This window comes from Haliotis rubra, unplaced genomic scaffold (genome assembly GCF_003918875.1).
Source record: "Haliotis rubra isolate DU_JTF1 unplaced genomic scaffold, ASM391887v1 Scf470, whole genome shotgun sequence".
In the NCBI taxonomy this organism is placed as follows: domain Eukaryota; kingdom Metazoa; phylum Mollusca; class Gastropoda; order Lepetellida; family Haliotidae; genus Haliotis; species Haliotis rubra.
In genome coordinates this window covers 230,279-246,499 of record NW_025767158.1, presented here as the reverse complement: position 1 = coordinate 246,499, position 16,221 = coordinate 230,279, and positions in this window count along the sequence as shown.

Sequence of the window (16,221 nt, the reverse complement as noted above, 5' to 3'; positions counted from 1 at the left end):
CTGATATGATTTCTCTCTAGGAAATTTGTTTATCACAATACTACCCTTTGTATATCATAAATACTACTCCTTGTATATCATGAAACCACTCCTTGTATATCATCAATACAACCCATTGTGTATTATAAATACTACCCTTGTATATCATAAATACTACAATTTGTACATCATAAGTACTACTCCTTGTATATCATAAATACTACAATTTGTATATCATAAATACTACTCCTTGTATATCATAAATACTACAATTTATATATCATAAATACTACCCTTGTATATCATAAATACTACAATTTGTATATCATAAATACTACTTCTTGTATATCATAAATACTACAATTTGTATATCATAAATACTACCCTTGTATATCATAAATACTACTTCTTGTATATCATAATTACTACCCCTTGTATATAATAAATACTACTTCTTGTATATCATAAATACTACCCAGCTTTTGTAACAGATACTTAGATCGAAACATAAGTGACCTTTAGTAGTTAAAACGGGAAGTGTCTGTTTAGTTTTAGTTACACTGGTTGCTGGAAGTCTATTTCCCTTACACCCATGGACCTCACGTGACGCCGTCCGTGTGCGGAGTGCTTGTCACTCCATTCGTTACCAACTCGTGTTATTCCGGGACAAGCCGAATAGCGACTTGGAGGTTACGGAAAGGGGCGAGTGGTGACGAATGTTGTCACTCGTGTGGAACCCGTACGCCATTCGTGTGACACCTGTGTGCAAAGCATTGCACACGGTGTGCACCCCGTGACACACTCATGTCGGAGGGAATGAACCTTCGTGTTAAACTGAAACTTGAGGTATAACAGGCACAACTATTGTTATTCTCTGACGGAATGGTTAAATGCATGAGCTTATGTATTTGCCCATTTGTACTCGTATTAGTCAGTGGGTGAGTATGGTTTTACGCCGCTTTTAGCAATCTTCCTGCACTGTCACGGCGGGGGACACACATTGTGCCCATGTATGGGATCGAGTCCGTGTCTTCGGCGTGACGAGCGAACGCTTTAACCACTTGGCTACCCCACCGCCGTATTATAGTGCTTTCGGGGGGAAATATGAGTGATGTTCTTTTATCAGTCATATCCATCTTATCAAAATAACCATTTTCTCCTTGGAAATATTTTGTGGTGATGTTACCCGGAAAAAATGTTATTGCCCTTAAGAGTGTCTGTGATTTGATATGAAACGTTTGTATTGAAGAGGGGCGGTGGGGTAGCCTAGTGGTTAAAGCGTTAGCTCATCACGCCGAAGACCCGGGTTCGAATCCCCACATGGGTACATTGTGTGAAGCCCATTTCTGGTGTCCCCCGCCGTGATGTTGCTGGAATACTGCTAAAAGCGGCGTAAAACCAAACTCAGTCAGTCAGTCAGTTGTATTGAAGAGTTCAGGTGATTGTGTTTATTAGGTTTTTCAAAATTGGACTCAACTGGAATGTATGATTGGGTCGGCCTCCATGTCTGAGGCCCGTGACTCGGAAAGAGCAGTATGTAATAAATGAGAGTAGGTTACACCATGTAATATACGTTTGAGGGGGAGGGTTCCAGGTTCCATGGGGCGCTGGTTAAGGCCTTCGCTCGTCATGCCGAAGACCCGGGTTCGATTCCCCACATGGGCACAATGTGTGAAGCCCATTTCTGGTGAGGCAAGCTATTTTGTTCAGATTAATCTGCATCCCAGTAAAGTTTTAAAACACCCCCGCCCTAAACACCAGGTTCTAAAATGGAGATAATGATGTGGGGAGGGAAGCGTGCACAATTCACATCCTCCCTCATTATTGTCGATGTCTGCTGTACATCAGCTCGCGACGTTCGGCCCAGGTCACGACTTCGTATAGTTATCCATGAAGCCACTAAATAACTGTCCCTTGTACACTTAGATGATGGGGAACCACTCCCCGAGTCGTCTCCCATTGCAACCAGTCCTCGAGCAGAAACACCAGATGTCGCTGCCCAATACGTCACATCCGTCCTTGAGGTACTTCCGGAGCCATTTCGTTGACAGACAGCCTCGGTGTATCGACGCTGAAGAATAACACAGGCGCTGTAATTGGTCATACAGTCATTCGTTGTTGGAAGTGATCCCCAGAAACCAACACTTATCGCAATTAAGACTTGAATTAATGGATCTCAGATTTAGCTCATAACATCACCCACTGGATTGTGTGGCACAGCCTCGATTCGTTACAGGCCGCTGTCATACAGCAGGGCTATTGCTGTGTGGGAAGCCATACAAACCCGTGCAATACAAGGCACAACAGCAGACCACATTACCTGCCAACCAGTCACCATTTCAGTTGTCGTATATTGGAGACGCTGTACACATTGGAGAAATCATAAGAAATAGAGAAATCATAAGAATCTGTTTATGTACTCTACCCAAAAAGAAACGCATATGTGATATTGATAGATGAAATTTCAAATATTTTTCAAAATTAGTTTTGTTATAATCTCGCCATTATAACATAGAACGAATGCACAGCGCAAATAGGCATCTTCGAAAACTTTAATGCACGTTTACGTTCGACACTTACATGAAGAAAAAGTGGTTCGCAATATGCGCGAGCAGTTCTGAGGAATTGTGAGCAGGAACATTGTCTATACAAGGCCATTTTGCTTTTAGACGGTCATTGGCATTTCTTAGCTAAATGGAAGACTGTTCCAGTGCCGTGACGGAAGAGTACGTGTCTATCGACGTCGAAATAATCGTTTTGCCCAGAAATGTGACGCACAGGTTGACCGATATGGTGGTGAGAGTGTCATGATGTGGGCAACCATATCTTACACACAGAAATGTCTTCAGGGCAATTTAAGTTTAAATCTTAAAGGTCACATGCAACGTAAAACACAACTTTGCAGATTCTGATACCTTTCGGTATACAAATCATCAAAATTGCTAATTCAACTTATAAAGTTGAAAAATGATGTGAGGAAAAAAACCCCGTGAAATCGGAGTTCAAACGATTCACTAAATTCACCCCAGCTTGTGCTGTGCTGCGCTGCGCTGGACTGCGCTCATGGCGCATGCGCAATGAATAGGTTCGCGCAGCTTGGAAGCGGGATGTCCGGATTATAAGGTCGTGAGCAGGAGTAGTCTAATCAAAACAAATAGTAAATAATCTACTCGTTACACAAAAGAACCTTGTTAGGATCTAGATCTACTCAGCTATGTGTCAACCAGTCAGGCGTTCGACATTTCAAGACGGAAAACCTTCAAGGCGGTGAGTACTCGGTGAAGGTTTTGATGTGAGCTATTTTTCAAATGTTTTGTTGATTTCGTCGCCTCCACACAATAAAAGAAGTTGTATATCCATAATAATTGTCATTATTCTTCGTTTTGTTGATATTTCACAGGCGCGAGCTTTTTATATGTTATGACAGTAGATTACCGATTTAACTGTTTATATAATTTCATTTGTCTATTTCACCACTCGTTCTCCTTACCGAGTCACTTTCTCAGTTCGATACTTAAAAGCAATGCCATTATTTAGCATTGACAGAATTTCTAAATGTGATATAGATATGTATTTGTCACAGACAAAACTCAACGTCTGTTTTATTGACACCTATGTGTCTGCCTGCCTGTCTGCTAATGACAATATGCAACTTCGATCACTGACCACATGCTATTTGAACTTAACACCTGCCAGGCTATACACCATAAACAAAAAGCATTGATTTATGGCTCGTGCACCCGAGTTCGGTCTCTGTCACATTATGTAATTACACAGACAGGCAGGTGTGATACTTGTACACATGACATGTTATGATGTATGTTGATTGCAAAATGTTATACACAAAAAATGAGCATGTATTTACAAAACCCAACATCTCTATATATACACACACAATGAGCCGTGAGGGCATCGGCAAATGAACCAGTCAATGAAAGCCTTCGTTACACTTGAGTGCACACCCACCCGCTCTGACTGGGTTCGGTATCCCAGGTGCTTCGTTTCGAGGGAAGTGAACCCAAGTACAAAATAATGCACTTTTGATTTGCTATTGTACGCTAATAATTTTGTTTATATGTTTTTTCATAATCAGCAAAGTATGTTATATGTCATGAATAAGTGATAATTATGTTTTAATTATGTTTGATTTTTGGGTTGTATTGTGACCTTTAAGGTTCGCAGGGTTCCGATCATTGACCGCCAGAGGGAGTTGTTCCAGCAAGATAATGCTGCAACTGATCCAGAATTACATGTATTATCTGACTTTAAAGTTAACAGATGCGTGAAAATACACATATACGTTTCTTTTTGGGAAGAGTATAGGACTTCCTGAATCAACAGGTTCGAATGGTTTTTCCGACTTAAACCATGTCACGACCAAAACAATATTTTCTTTATAATTTGTCATGGCTCACGTTCTGAATGGCCAGTAATATACATGGCTCAGAGTCAGCTACAGCAACAGCAAGACCAGCAATTGACCTATATGCTTCGATGGGACGCTGTTGGACCAGACACCCAGAAGAGTTACGCTCCTCCTGGGTATGTCAAGATCCGATAATCGACGGTTCGAACCAAAGTTTCTGATGATAACCCACGGTTTATTAACACCATAGTAATGCTCATTTATTAGATCAAAAGTGGTGAAAGAGCGACTGCCCCACAAGCAACCGACACAAACAATGATCAACGTTAATGGCGGTAGGGTAGCCTAGTGGTTAAAGCGTTGGCTCGTCACGCCGAAGACCCGGGTCCGATTCGCCACATGAGCACAACGTGTGAAGCCCATTTCTGGTGCCCCGCCGTGATATTGCTGGAACATTGCTAAAAGCGGCGTAAAACCCAACTCACTCACTCACTAATCAGCGTTGAGCACAACTCACTGAAGCTTCAGCCATGGAATCACGACACTGATATAGTTTCTGTTTCCCTGCCAGTTTACGAGTGTGTAGGGTGCCAGAAGTCTTGCTAGGTACTCCCTACACAAACAAACATGTTGACTGTACTTACCATTGCCCTCCCCGCCTTTGGTTCTGATGTAGCACTTGCCGTTGCAGGGGGCCATGGGGGTTTTAGGGTACGCTACCTGTCCCTCAGCCGGACAGTCGAAGTTAGGGGTCTTCGAGTCACCACTTTGACACATGAAGCATTTCAGCCCGCTTCCTGATAAATAAAACATAGATGTATTCACAATGAGAGTGAATGGGTGAGTTTGGTTTTATGTTGATTTTAGAAGTATTTCAGCGCTGTGACGGAAGGGGACACGAGAAAAGGTCGACAACACATTGTACCAATGACGAAATCCAGCGTGGGGGGACCAAACCAACTTCGAAGCTACCTCCATCTATTCATATCGACCCATGAAGATCCGGGTGAGAATTGGTCTTCAGTAACCGATGATTATCTTAAGAGGCGACTAAAGGGATCAGGTGGTCAGGCTCGCTGACTTGGTTGACACATGTCATCGGTTCCCAATTGCGTAGATCGATGCTCATGCTGTTGATCACTGGATTGTCTGATCCAGTCTTGATTATTTACAGACCGCCGCCATATAAGCTCGAACAATGCTGAGTGAGGCGTTAAACAACAACCAAACCAAATGCTATTGATATCAAGCTGAGTAATTGAATGTTGCTATACGCCGCATCATCAGGGATTTTTTGCGGCAACAGGAGCAAGGTGTTTTATGTGAATAAATTTCAAATTGAATGAATTGGGAGTGTGGTAAGAGTGAGTGAGTTTAGTTTTACACCGCACTCAGCAATATGCCAGCTATATATGACGAGCGAACGCTTTAACCACTAGGCTACCTCGTGGCATCTGAACGCAAAATCAGAATCAAATATCAAATCATGCGTGTACAGTGCGTGATGAATGTGAACACACAGAGATGAAAGCAAGGTGCCCTGTGAAGGGTTTGACCATAATAGTTTACCAGAGGCGACAAGGACTGTGGTCGTCTGAGCACCATCACGGACTGTCTCTTGCACCATGTTAGCATACGAATCAAGATTTGGGTTCCGATTCATAAATGGTAGAAAACGTTGTTGGCGACGTAGCGGCGAGGGGTTTGCCATGACAACTGTTCTTGACCTTTATCGGTAAAGTTGCAGTAGTGTCATGGTGTGGGACGGTTGCATTCGAACTGAACAGATCTGGTTAATGTGAATGGACCGGTGAGCGAGTGAGTGAGTGGGTTGGGTTTTAAGCCGCTTTTAGCAATATTCCAGCAAGATCATGGCGGGGACACTAGAAATGGGCTTCACATATTTCTCGGGTGGTGCATCGTATCCATTGTGCCAGAGAAAAGGGCTTCACACATTGTGCCCATGTGGGGTATCGAACCCGGGTCTTCGGCGTGTCGAGAGAATGCTTCAACCACTAGGCTACCCCACCGCCCCAACAGGTGAGCGATATGTTGAAAGTATCATACAATAAAAGGTAGCAAAGGAAGCACAGGAAGGGGGTTTTAACTAACTTTTGCCATAGAACGGTTACAGTGCACGTAATTTAATCTTTAATGTTGTTTGTAGGAGTATGTAAAAATGCGTTTCATCAGAACATTAACATATGTGAAGATCCGGGTTAGAATTGGTTTTCAGCAAATCATCATCTTCTTATCTTAAATACGTAGGGGCGGTGGGGTAGCCCAGTGGTTAAAGCGTTCGCTCGTCACGCCGAAGGTTGGATTCCCAATGGTACAATGTGTGAAGCCCATTTCTGGTGTTTCCCGCCATGATATTGCTGGAATATTGCTAAAAGCAGCGTAAAGCTAAACTCACTCACTCATTTAAGTACGTAGGTCGATGCTCATGGCGTCAATCGCTGGATTGTCTTGAGACTAACTGCACCATCTCCATGGTGATGTCGTTTAGAGTCTTCTTTGAACAGGATTTAGAAGTGATAAACATAAAGATGAGAATTTATGGATGTCAGCTACTTGGCTTTATGTGTATCACTTCTAAATGCCGTTCAAAAACAGTATAATGTGTAATAAATCCTAACACTATTCATTATATCTCACAGTGACATAGCGTTTAACCATTGACTGTACCATACATGGATGAACAACTTATTACAGTGAGAGCGACATTTCGGTGTATGCTGTAACATCCTTATCAAACAAGGGAGGATAGACAGCAATTAAAGAAATTGTTCATCCATATATGTTTTGCTTAATGTCGAACGTAAGAAGATTCTTCCTTCTTATTTCTGTAATAATCCACATATGGACAAATTTATCTCACTTATGAAATCAAACTTTACGCCACTCCTATTGAAACTCTTTCACTTTTTGCTAAAACTGTGCTTAGCCACTTCTAAATCAAAATACCTACCCATATGACATTGTATTTAAACGACTGTATGTTCTCTATATCATTCGGTATGATTTTCGAGAATAAACAATTCTGTTCTTTTCTGTCATCCTTTCTTACTGATCCAACTTCTAAATGCCTCTCTTGGTACTTACCTTCAGTCACAAGACACGCTGTTAACACGAGAAGCGCGATCTGCCTCATCTTGGTACTTCCAGAATCTTAGACTTCCTTCCACTATCAGCGTCCGCTTTTCTACCCCTCTTAGTGGACGCCAAACAAGACAAGGTAATTAAAAAGAGGAAGCACATGAGATTTCCGTATTTTACAAGACCCGGCTGAACCCAGACATGTTTGGAACATGGCGTTGTGTAAAGCGAGAGGGTAAACAAAGCGAGTTGACATCGTCCATTAATCCCCGATTACTGCCGCCATGACCACTAGCTCAAACAGACTCGCGGCAGATCGAACACTTAGATGCTTGAAGTCTGACTGAGGAATGCAACATTTAAATTACATGTAACCGAATTAAGTGTTCGAGGAATTGTTGAAGCATGTCCTGAACTGTGGAAGATATCAGCCTTGGTGTTGGTTCACTGAGGTTGCTGGAGAAGGGTCTTTTTACACGTCAAGTGATTTGACTGTTAAATATTAGCCAGGAATAATATGTTTGTTTTGGATTTTTTTCACAAAATGTGAACATCGACGAACAAGACCGGGATCGACTTTCCGAAATGTTTGACATTATGGGAACCTGACGCATATGGTAAACGATTGCAAATTTACGAATGAGAAAAACAATATAAAATGAGTCACATTTCCTCTTATTCTTTTATTTTAACCACATGGACTTTAAGTAAATGTCTATGGATTTTGTTGAGTTATCAGCAAATTCTGGTGATGTCATTAGATAATACCATAGCCATGTACTTTAAATACATTGTGTGACATACTTTTAAACATCCAAGACAGACGTTTGAAGCTATTGTAGCCACTACATTTTTTTTCAGTGAGTGAGTGAGTGGGTATGGTTTTACACCGCTTTTAGCAATATTCCAGCAATATCACGGCGGGCGACACCAGAAATGGGCTTCACACATTGTACCCATGTGGGGAATCGATCCCGGGTCTTCGGCGTGACGAGCGAACACTTTAACCACTAGGCTACCCCACCGCCCCTGTAGCCACTACTGGCTTCCCTTGTTGTGATCTAACCACTGTTGTTGTTTCACATGTGCTATACAGCTATCTGCTTCATTGTCTTTTCATTCACCTGATGAAGGAGTGAGAACATACTCCGAAACGTCATTTTTCTCAAAATAAAGAAGTTGACATCCTACATTCTCGCCATCGTTGAAATCACTTTTCACAATTTGTAAAGATACCTGGTATAACGGAATAATTATACACAGAATAAACTACAACTTATTGTTTCGGCTGTAGTTGTATGTATCTTATCACAGCTTATTTCCAGTTCAGTTCAGGTGACTGGCATTCATGAACAGTGACCTAGCTAAGGCTGTAACGATTCACTCGCATATTCGGTGAATCGAACGGTAGCCCTTCATGAATATATTCAATTCGTTATTCGTGGTCACCAGAACCGAATATTAACGAATATTTACGAGTTTTTAAGGGAGCATATTTTACTTGAACCCCTATGTCCTTCCCAAAGTGAGATATGCAAGAATGGAATATGCACTATCATTGCAGTAGTGCAAGTCATGTTAGTTTGCCAAGACTGCACATGGTACTGTCGATTATAACTATTGCATACCAAATTTGAGTGTCATGAGATCACTGGTTATTGCTGTGACAAATCAAAACTGTCAACATGGGCCTTCCATATTGTACATCAATCACTTAACTACAATATTGTATTCGTGAATAATTATTCGTATTCGTTACTCAATATTCATGATACGTATCATATTCGCCAATAGGCTATTCGTTGCAGCCATCTACTCTGTCGTACAGACCCCGAAGTGAATATACCCAATGCAGCTCATGCAAGTCTAGAATGTTTGGCAAGTCTAGATTTCCACAAATTCTGAAAAAGAAGAAAGTCTCTGGGCTACTTTTTATTGTATTTTATTTTAATTTAAAAATTATTCTGTAAAATATGTTCATTTCAGAGACTAGCTGTTAGTCTAGAACGCGCCCTTCTGGCGGAGATACAAGTGATCTTACCATGACGTCACACTTTGACATAAAACTTCCACACGGACAAGTTATGCGATGGGGTTACAACAGATAGCCAGCTGCATTAAGCAAGCATATAAACTTTAATACTCTTTTACCAACCTTTCACAATTGAGTAGGCTTTTAAGAGTTGTTAAAAGTAAAATATGAAGACTACACTATCGGCGTATTAACCCACAACACTAATCTCGCAGCACACATAATAATATATGTATAGACTAACGCTTATTATTACCCATACGGGCTTGAATACACAGGTGATTATTTTTGTGATAATTGCACATGTGCTTTTCAGTGATTCTCAACGTTGATTGGTCAGCTAAGCAGAGAAGAAATATGATTGGTTGACGGAACTACTTTTCATGATCCAAGTTCATCGACAACTTTTACCGTTTCATTGATAATTAGAACGTGCTGTACTCACACAACTGGGTTTAACGTCGTGCTTCAGAATATTTCGCTCATATGACGACGTGCATGCGCGTGTATGTGTATGTGCGGCTGCTTGTACTAGCACAGACTAAAGCTGGTTTTATAGTGCTAGCTCACTGAGATACCATGCCGCAGTGAAGCATGAATACCCGACTCAGACACATTATACTGACTCCGAGCCAACCAGTCCTTGTTGTACCCATTAATACCTAGCGCCAGGCAGGGACCAACAAGTACCATATTTTAACGTCTTTGGTATGACGCGGTCGGGGATCGAACCCGCCACCTGCTTAGTATCTGAATGTATATACTTTTGATTGTAACCAAATTCTTAAATCGAACCCATTTAAATTGAAAAGGAGCCCAAGGGAGACCAGAGAACCTGGGGAAATCTAGACTTGCTTCTTTTAGAGCTTTAGCATTGCAAGGGGGGCTAGGCTGTGGGAAAGTAATGTGGTTCAGGGACTGTGAGACAGACTAAATAATACACGACAGAACATAAACACACATCACATTCCACAGCACACACAGACAACACACACACAACACCTACACTCAAAGCACCACGCACAACATGTATCACACAACACCATCACGTGTGTACGCAGACGTTTAGCATCAGTAATTTAGAGAGTGAAAGAATGGTGTTTCATGGTGCTTTCTATAACATCACGGAGAGTCAGCTGATTACGAAGGGGAGCTACTATCGTATGCACTTTGGCGGGGTATGGGTTTTATCGGGGAATATAGACATGTTTGTATATTCTCTGAGTTAAGTTAAAGTTGTGTTATCTAAATCTAAATCACAGTGCTGTCAATATACATGAAATATGAGCAGCTTATTATCATGACCATCAGCACAGCCATGTACAGGTCAGCTGCCTGCGTGTAATTAACCCTAATTAACTTTAGAGTACGTTTGGCCACGGAAGTTTAACATTGTGGAGGAGGTCCAGGATACTGCAGGTTGACCATACATGTATCGTAATACGATACAGGGCAGTCTGAGAGTCAAGTATATAGACAATGAATTCTTAACGTGACGGGACTTGACCCTCGGACAGCGGCTAGGCAGGTGGGCTGACGATCGCCTCTGTGATGCTGCCTGGCCGTTGCTGCGCTATCATGTAATTGCATACTTAGCTTAAAGTGTTGTGGACCCACTGATGGACTTCTGTGTTTGAAGAGACAATATCCCAAAACCCTCTTACCAGCCCGGAATACTAGAAATGGTGTGTGTCTAGACGCAGTCTGTCTCTCAGTCCCTGAACCACATTATTTTCCCTACTGCTTAACCCTCCCTGCAATGCTTACGCCCTGAATGAAGCAAGTCTAGATTTACCCAGGTTCACTCCCCACTCACTGGGGCTCCTTTTCAATTCAAATGGGTTTATTTGTTACGACCAAAATTATATCTATTTCGGGATTAGTCTACTAGACGATAACCCACGAGCACGAGTAAGGATTACAATCAGGACAAATCTGGGATACAACATGGCGATCCTAGAACTCAACCATGCTTATATATTTATGCTGGAATACTGCGGAGTGTGGCGTTAAACAACTAACAAACAACATATATTTATATATGGCTAGGCGACTGCGCCACAAGAGTCCTCGGAGCAAGACGATCCGTCGCACTTTGTTTACAATAAAAGCAGACTAAATCCTCAATGTAAATGGGGGCGGTGGGGTAGCCTAGTGGTTAAAGCGTTCGCTCGTCACGCCGAAGGCCAGGGTTCCGTTCCCCACATGGGCACAATATGTGAAGACATTTCTGGTGTCCCCCGCCATGATATTGCTGGAATATTGCTAAAGGCGGTGTTAAACCCAACTCACTCACTCACTCAATGTAACTGTCAGGCTCGCCCTTACCTGGTGGTATCACTGATTTCAGTTCAGTTCATATAATGTCCACCTCTATACTGTCCTCGTTCTTAGCCTAATACAATCGAGACTGGTTATTCTATGGCTTTGACTTTGTATATTTATATATAGAGGATATTATATGAGTGCCCATGTCATACTATGTTTACGACACGAGTGCCTAAATGTCGAGGATATACCGATATTTAGGCACTCGTGTCGTAAACATAGTATGATAGGGGACGACTATAATATTCTATTTATCACCCACCCTCTTCCATATCTTGCCCCGTATCATCCTGAGACGCCCATATCTGACCTCGGCCAAACTACTAGCTTGGTTACCACTAGCCTCAGTCAGATATGGGTCGAGGGATGATACGGGGCAAGATATGGAAAGGGGAGGGTCATAATATTTTTATCATTTAATACGAACCATGTAAGAATCTATCATTTTTAAAAACCGTTTATACTCTCCAAGAATAGTTCAATCAAACACTTCACAAACACTTTAAAAAACCCGCCTCGACCAAATTTGGTTCAACATCAATTCAAGAACTGTAAATGTCACTTTTCTTCTTGTGTTTTCGTTTTTTATATTTTCAACATACTTCCGTGTCTCAATAAATTCATCCGAAGGAATTTAATCCCGCTCCACTAATTCATCTAGTTCACTCTCCTACCCAGAGTTCCATGCTAAGTCATCACTGCGTCGGACGCTTGCATCCGATCACCTTCCATTTTCATCAAAGGTCACACCGTAGGAACGTGTACGCCTGGACATCGTTATGCACCAGGAAGTGAACGAGTTGCTATGCTGACGGTGAGTTTGTTTCATGCATTCAGTGTAGCATTTTGTGTTAAAAACAAATTATTATAGACATTTGAGATATTATATTTCAGGCTGTAAAAATGTAGACATTTGGAAAAGTGTAGGTGAAAGAGCGCCATATAAGCTCTTAATCTGAACCTCTGCTGCCAACATTTCCCGCATCAACTTGACCAAACGGAAGCAACATATGATTAGTTTCCGTGTTTATTACAATTCATGAGAATATTTTACAAAAATGTACATACCATACAATAGTTGAACAAACACTCTACCCACTTGCCGAATATTGGCACTTAATATTGTGACATAAGGAAATTATAAGACTTGTTATATGCCTAGTATCAAAACCCAGTGAACGCCTTACGTCAAGGGGTGGTGAACGTGTTACAGTGACCTCCGCATTTTGAGAGTGTACGAATTACGTCACTAGGTAAATACGTTTTAGAGCCCAAACTGCGCATATTTCATCCCTGATGGTTAATATCAGATCACGTGAACACTGCTCAGCAACGACAGACGGTACTTCACACAAACATGTGACATTTTCAGCTGAAGCTGTCTTGATCCTATCGATATTCAAACTGTTTTTTGGACGTTTCAGTTGCTCATCCCATATGATATCCCACAATTTCTGTGAAACCTTTATTCTCATAATGGTTGACGTGGCCTTGTAGCATATAAACAAAAGTTCTGTACAACCAAGAACAAACATTTCGCTAAGAGCTTGTGTCACACAGTACTTTGGTAGGGAATACATTTGCTGAGTAGTACATGTCTTGTCGGGGTAAGGGCATTTGATTTCAGTACCCGAAACTGCTTTATCGTTGATCATTGTGACATTTCCGAATAGACCCGTCGGGACGCACGACTAGGAAGCTCTTCTCGTTGTGTTGAACACTGTAGCACCCTGAAGGATAGATGTGGACAATATATTGGCATCACTACACCAACTGTCGTTGCACAAACATTATGCTTGTGGTTTGTACCGTATTGAAACGTATTTTGTCTGAAAGCGGAATCTCCTCCTTTGATGAATGGTTGATAACTCTATCGAGGTGTTGGATCTGTAACTCCAGCATGTCCAAGCCAATCGCTGTACAGACGGTACTGCCTGAATCTTTGGCTTTCTCCCGTTCTGAAAATCACTTCTGTGACCTCTGCTTCAAGATATGCTGCTCAATACCTGTTGAACTCTTCTTGACAGTGTGCAGAGATTCATCAGCATTTATGCAAGCATAGTTTTCCTGTTTATTTAGGTCAACTTTTGATCCAGAACAGTAAAGATGAAAAGCTCCTTGCAGTTTTGCACACATCCCTCTAATTTGTGAAATCATGTTCAATCTGCATTCATTGATTGATATATTTGGGTCTGGCTGCTGCTGCTGCTGCTTATAACAAACTGAGACTTAGATTTTTGCTAATCCGGTTTGTCAACCATCTTGAACTTCTCCAAACAGAGCTTCTTTGTGACGAATGTTTCCCTTATATCTTTAATTCTCATACTTAACAGGCGAATTACTTCTTGTAACTCTGTGACATATGTACCAAATTGATGCTCGTCCTAAGTATTGTCCAAGCCGACTGGGTTCTCTCTATGATATTCTGTAAAATATCCTGTTTTTCCTTCCTTCTCTGCCGTATTTCTGCAACTGTTGGTGATGGTTCACACCCAAAGAGGTCAGCATCTCCTTCATCTTCAGTGATGCCGCTGTTGATCATTTAACCATCAAAACACAACTTCATAGGTTTCTTTTTTCGCCACCATGTAGTTCTGCAACCATATCTAAAGAATCTAACAGAATTCCAGGTGAAATCTCACTCGAAAGTATACTATTACTGGCAGTGTCTAAAGTTTTATGTCAGGAACAACGAAATGTAAATCAGAATTTTGGGGTGTATGTGACATATCACTTGTTTCTGTCCTGTCAGAGTTTTGACTTTTTTTTCCACCCATGAAACGGATATACATGTATTTGCCACGAAATATCTTATACCTTGTCAACCAGAACATTTTAATTTGCTCACTATATCGCATTTGGTGAATGTCATCTGTACTAAGGAACCTGACAACATCCATGAAGAGCAAGAAGGCAATATTTGTCAATAGAAATTGATTCAGTGCAACCAGTTTGTTAAACTTGACATAAAGTTCCTGATGAAAAACCATGTATATTCAATTCTCTCAAAACCTCTTGCAACACGAACCGTCCGGATTAACGAGGCAACATTGTACTTGTTTGAGAAATATGGATGTTGGTCGCATCATATTTATCAGATTCCGAGGAAACGTTTTCTTTCTTTCTTGGAGGCTCACACTCACTATCACCCTTATCTACAACTTTCAATGTCTCTGGGATGGCAGCAACTAGTTATTTCCTTATGAATCAGTGAAAGCTCAGATGGGACGTGTTTGTAATCTTTCCTCACATGCTTTAGTGACCCAGTCACCTCACAGAGCTTCAATTTTCTGATAATGATTCTTTCTGATGAATGTTCGTCTATCACATGCGTAATGACATCACCAAAACTTTGAGAAGCATGCCCACAATAGTCACATGCGTATAGTTGCATTGTAGTGGTTATCTGAAACGTAAAAAATCAAATACTTTAAGAAACACCTTAAAATCTGTGACGTAATGCGTTCACTGCCGATGCCGATGGCGTAAATCGTTCACAATGCTAAAACAAAGGTCGCATAATGCGTTCACCACGACAATCATACCACTTGTTTTCAAATGCTTATATCTCAAAAACCGTATGTTATAATCTTTTGAAATTTGGGATATAATCAAAACATACATTTATCTTTTAAAATGTACATTTGTTCATAGTGTTTGTTTGGTTTTATAATAATTTATAATCATTTTGTTTAACATTTTGCTATTTTTTTAGAAGGGATGTTGTCTAAAAGTCGTTGTATTCCTCATAGATCATTTCAAGAGCCATAAATATACACTTGAGGTCTTCAGTGTATACATTTTTAGAGCCTGAAATATAATATTTCAAATGTCTATAATAATTTGCTTTTAACACAAAATGCTACACTGAATGCATGAAACAAACTCACCGTTAGCATAGCAACTCGTTCACTTCCTGGTGCTAGCTATTCTCGAAACGTTCGTATCCCTACGAACTTCTTAAGCCCATTCTTAACACATTGGCTACGATCAAAGTTAAGAATTCTTAGGGCTACGAACGTTTCGAGAATAAGGGTAAAAGTGCGTACCGATGTCCAGGCGTACACGTTCCTACGGTGTGAAGGTTGCCGCAACTCAATCTGACGTCATTTTCATGACGTCAGTGAACACATGACGTCATTGAATTGTGTTACATTCCATGACGTCGCACGCACAGTGAGGGGTCAGATATCGGTTATCTTCCCCGCTCGGAGCAGGGAAGATATGGATTATCTTTCCGAGTCCAGATATGGACCCATCCATTTCACCAATATCGCGGTAGAAAAAACATGCATATACGGGGAAATTATTACTGTATCAAGTGATAAAACTAATTATCATACAATGGATAGTGTTCTCGGGAGGATAAAGCCAACGGATATTTTCGGTATCCGTTGGGGTCATATACGGATATCGA